The following is a 5,610-nucleotide window of genomic DNA, read 5'->3' as shown; positions in this document are numbered from 1 at the left end:
CACGAATAAATCTAGATATTTATTATTTAGTATGTCAGTTGTAATTCCAGGACAACCACTGAGAAAGTAACTGCAAAATATATAGTAAAAAAAAAATGGCAAGGGAATCAAAATGATATAATAAAAAATAACCATTTAACATAAAGAAAGTAGGAAAAAAAAAACCCTAAAAACAAAAATCGAAATAGCAATTCTAGAGATGAAGAACATGATGACGAAACTGAAAAATTCAACACAGAGCATTAACAGCAGACTCAATCAAGCAGAAAAAAAGAATCAGCAAACTCATTTTTGTTCCTCTATTTGGTTACTGTCAAATAGAGGAACAAAAAGAAAAAGGAATGAAAATGAATATAGAAAACATAAGGAACCTATGAAATACCACCAAATATAGAAAATACAAATTATGGGAAATTTAGAAGAAAGAGAGAAAGAGGAAGAAAGCTTACTTAAATAAACACTAACCGGTGGGAACCAGATTCTTTTGAGTAGCTGTATGTATTGAAAGTATAAAGAGGGGGTGTGGGGGAGGAAATGCTGGAAAGAAAAGCGGCGACGGGACTGAAGGAGCTCTCCGCTAACCCGGTGTTGTACAGGCGGTTTCCGGTTGGGCGGCGAGAAGGCCGGCCCGGAAGCACGGCACGGCGTGCGCGGGGCGGGGCATGCAAATTTCAGATGGTGGTTTTGCTCGGGAGCCATGGGAGCAATATAGAAAAGTGAAAATTCCCCAAATACGTAACAATCTGGGGAATTACACATGTCTGTCAAGCATGACTGTAATACAGTGTGGAAATAATGTGAAGAAGGGTCTTTACTTGAGCGTAACTTTAGTCACCGCGCGTGTAATATGGGGGATAGGTGATAGACACTGACCAGGCGGCCGTGTATGGTATCGCTTCTCGGCCTTTTGGCTAAGATCAAGTGTAGTATCTGTTCTTATCAGTTTAATATCTGATACGTCCTCTATCCGAGGACAATATATTAAATGGATTTTTGGAGCTGGGAGATGGAATAGGAGCTTGCTCCGTCCACTCCACGCATCGACCTGGTATTGCAGTACTTCCAGGATAGGTGGTATGGTTTTTTTTTTTTTTTTCTTAAGCCACGAGGAAAGCTGGGCTCCCTGTAATTTATATTTCTAAAAGTCAAAGAAACAATGCAAGAAGGCCAAGGTGAAGAAATTTTCCACAACGATGTCTCAAAGCAGATCTCTCAAGAATGAAGGAGTGACCAAGATATGTCCAAACAAAGAAAGGCTGAGTGAGTTAATTAATGGTGTACATGTCTTTCAAAAACTGGTGGAGTCTTTTTTTTTTCAAGGTTAAAATGGAAGTATGCTAACAATGGAAAGAAAAGATTTGAAAATGTATATCTCACTGGTTGGTATGAATTAATATATAGTCAAATCCAGAGTGTTCTAATACTGTAAGGGTGTTGTGAAAAATCTCAACTCTGATATAAAGAAAAGAGAAAAGCATTAGAATAAATATTGTTATAGAAATTTGTTAATGGTTACACTGAACAAATTTGGTAATGTAAAATGTGTATGGAGGAGAGAAATGAAAGTGCAGTTATTGTATGTGACTGAAGTAAAGTTGTTATTAGTCTATAACGGACTGTTTTAACTGTAAGATGTTTTGTATAAACCTCATGGTAATCAACAAGAGAGAAAACCTATAGTAGGTATATAAAACAAAAAAAGAAAGGGATCAAGGTATACCACTAAAAAAAATCAGCAAATCATGAAGGAAGATAGCAGGACAGGAAGAAAGAAGATGAAAAGAATTTAAAAATGGCAAAATGTCCTTATCAATAATTACTCTAATGTAAGTAGTTTAAGTGCTCCAATAACTTAATAGAGTTTATAAAAGGGCATTGCCAATCATAGAGAAGAGAAAAAAACAGTAGACTGAACACAGAAGGTACACAACATAAAGTAATGCTCTTTGTTGAAGATGTTGAAAATCCTAATGTCCTTGGTTTGAGTACTGCACACTGCACGCACCTGTTGAAAAACCACATCGTGCTCCACAAAGGTGTACGTCAATTAAAATACAAGTATAACAATGTGTTTCCTATAAAGACTCACTTTACCATCAAGGACACACATAGGCTGCAAGAGAAGAGATGGAGAAGATATTCCATGGAAATGCTAATTGAAGAGAAAAAGGTGACTGTGTTTAGATTAGACAAGATAGACTTTCAATCAAATTTTCCATAAGAGTCAAAGATGGTTAGTATATAATGATAAAGAGGTCAATTCATATAATGAGGACCAGCAGTTGGTGTAATGGCTATGTCACTGGACTCCCATGTAGTCAACTGCTGTTCGATTCCTAGACCCGGTGGCTTAAACTCTGGCCAGGTGCGTGTGCATGAGTGCCCAAAATCCTGAGAGGAGAATGGAGGAGAAGGGATTGCAGTGTGATTTTAAATACACATATGCTGTCTTGGAGAACCTAAATTTGTTAGCAGAATTGAAAGAAGTAGAGCGCATCTAAAAATAGTGGGGGATTTAAATATCCAACTTTAAACATTGATAGATTATCCAGACAGAAAATCAATATGGAAATAATACTAAAACCAAATGAATCTAACAGACAAATACAAAACATTCCATTAACAGCAGCAGAGCACACATTCTTCTCAAATGCATGCAGAACATTCTCCAAGATAGAGCATGCATTGGGTCACAAAACAAATCTTAATACATTTAAGAAGACAGAAATCATATAAAATATCTTTTCTAACCACAATACTCTAAAACCAAAAGCCAATAGCTGTTGATATTAGAAAATTCATAAATAGTGGACATTACACAACACATTCCTAAACAACCAATGGGTCCAATAAGATACTAAAAAAGAAGTCAGAAGGTATCATGAAATAAATGAAAATGAAAACACAACATACCCAAACTAATAGAATGCAGGAAAAGTGGTTCTAAGAGGGAAGCTTATAGCAATAAATGCCTATGTGAGATAAAAGAAAGACCACAAGCAACTTCACTTTTCTTTTCTTTCTTTTTTTTTTTTAAATAGTTTATGATAGAAAGAATGTGTGTGAGCATGAAAAAGAAAGAGAGAAAGATCCTCAGCAGGCTCTCATAGGTTCCAGTTCCGCTTTCTCAGCTTTCCAACTCCTCAGGACCTTGGGTATTTGCATACATGCCTGGTGTGTTTTCAAGCTGATCTTGGGATCTCAACCATGGAGAACCACATGGCTTCGAGCACTGTAGTTTAGTTTGCCACTGAATGTACACATCAAAGAACAAGAAAAAGAACACTCTTTGGGACCAGCAGTTAGTGTAATGGCTATGTCACTGGACTCCCATGTCGTCGACCGCGGTTCGAGCCTTGGACCTGGTGGCTTAAACTCACGCCAGATGCGTGTGCGTACGTGCCCAAGATCCCGAGAGGAGAATTGAGGAGAAGAGATTGTGGCATGGTCATCCCCCGGGGGGAGATTTCTCACTTTCTGTCTCTCTGTCTCTCTCTTGTCTTTCTGGTGAGCGCACATGCCCTAGAGCAAAAACCTCTTAAAAAAAGAAAAAAAAAAGAACATGCTTTGCTCAAGTTAGAAGGAAGTAATAAAAACTAAAGCAGAAGAAGAAGAAATAAAGATTGGAGAGAGAATAGGAGAGATCGACAAAACCTTTTCTTTGTTTAGTCTTAAAAATAACTTTTACTAGATAATAAAACATATGCCCAGAGTCCTAGGTGGTTTATTTTACACGATAAGAGGAGCCCAAGCCCTCTTTGCCTCCTGACTGATGGATAGATATTATCTGAGCACTTGTTATGGTCCTGTAGCGCCCACACTAAGACAGACTGAATTGTTCAACTTTTGCAAACATAGTCACAAGTAATAAAGACTGAAGAGATCTGAGTGACCTAAGGGTTCTTTGTCCTGAGTATAGGACTCAGGACAAAGAACCCTTAGGTTTCTTAATTTCTTTTTCTGCAACATACTGGATTTGCTTATTATCCTAATAGGTTTTTAGTGGCGTCTTTAGGGTATTCTAAGAACATCTCTTTGGACCCTCCTTGAAACTGCCCGGCACCAAGAAAACAGCAGCACCCATTAAAGATGACAAAATAGGGACAGGCAGGTGGCATGGTGGTTAGGGTGCTGGATTCCCATATGGCTGGCTATGGTTCTAGTTCTGGACCTGGTGCCTTGTTTTCTCATGTTAGTTTCTTCTGTCTCTCTCTGGTCAATTAAAAAAAAAATAAAACTTAATAAATCCCCTGGATTTTTGTCCCCAGACTCTCATGTTGCCACATTCTTGACTTATGTTTAAATGTCCTGCTTGCTCCTCAATTGTGGAGACAGTACTTTAAGAGACTTGGACACTACCATTCCCCTGGTTGATATCTCTTGTATTAAAACCTCTAAGCAAACTCTTGTCTCAGATTTTGGCTTACTGTGTGATGAACAATCAGGCCCTATATGTTTGTCTGGTAACTCTACTACAGAAATACAAGGAACCATAAGCGACTACATGGACGAATTATGGACCAATGAATTGGTTAACCTAAGAAGAAATGGCTAAATTCCAGAAGCATACAACTTCCCAAGACTGAATTGTGATGAAGTAGGAAATGTGAAGAGATCAATTAGCATGTAAGGAGACTGACTCAGTAATAAAAAAAAAAAAAAAGAGAAGACTTTAGAGGAAATAAAGCTCCGGAGTAGATGGCTTCCTGAGTGAGTTCTACCAGACATTTAAAGAAGACTTTATTCAATCTTGCCAAAGTTTTCTCCAAAATTGATAGAGAATCCTTCCAAAATTGTTTTGCAAGGTATTATCTGCCTAGTGAAGACATATAAGCACAATACAAGAGAAAACTACAGGCCAGTATCACTGATAATAAAAGCCCAGGAGTAGATTGCTTCCTGAGTGAGTTCTACCAGACATTTAAAGAAGACTTTATTCAATCTTGCCAAAGTTTTCTCCAAAATTGATAGAGAATCCTTCCAAAATTGTTTTGCAAGGTATTATCTGCCTAGTGAAGACATATAAGCACAATACAAGAGAAAACTACAGGCCAGTATCCCTGATGAACATAGATACAAGAATTCTCAACCAAATCCTAGACAACTGAGTTCAGGAGCACATTAAAAGAATCATATGCCATGACCAGATGAGATTTATTGTTGGAATGGAAGAATGGCTCAACATATGCAAACTGATAAATGCAATATATCATGTTAACAGAATGAAGGATAAAAATCATATAATCATCTCAATAGATGCAGAAAAAGCATTTGATGAAATTTAACATTATTTTGTAATATTATAAATATTGCATTATTTTGTCATATTACCTGAGAAAAACTAATAATAAATCAGGTATAGATGGAATGTACTAGAGTATAATAAAGGCCATATAGACAAATCCACAGCCAACATCATATTTCTTGTTGAAAAGCTGAAAGTGGTTTGTCTAAGTTTGGGAATAAAACTGTCCCCATCATTATTCAATATAGGGCTGGATATCCTGTCAGAACAATTATGAAAGAAAAAGAAATAAAAAACATTCAAGTGGGAAAGGAAGAAGCAAAATTGTCTGTTTTATATACAGAATACCCTAAAGGTGCCACTAA

At 37.0% G+C, this 5,610-nt stretch overlaps 1 non-coding gene across 1 annotated transcript; it reads left to right on the top strand.

The window, feature by feature from the left end:
- Window positions 1-891: 891 nt before the first annotated feature.
- Window positions 892-1,082, top strand: LOC114005371 (U2 spliceosomal RNA). The gene has a single exon (XR_003547230.1). It is a non-coding gene; the product is annotated as a U2 spliceosomal RNA (small nuclear RNA).
- The last annotated feature ends 4,528 nt before the right edge of the window (window positions 1,083-5,610 follow it).

This window comes from Tupaia chinensis, unplaced genomic scaffold (assembly GCF_000334495.1).
Source record: "Tupaia chinensis unplaced genomic scaffold, TupChi_1.0 Scaffold143693_1, whole genome shotgun sequence".
NCBI lineage: Eukaryota > Metazoa > Chordata > Mammalia > Scandentia > Tupaiidae > Tupaia > Tupaia belangeri.
Note: the sequence above shows the minus strand (reverse complement) of the source record. Positions and strands in the feature narration are given on the sequence as shown.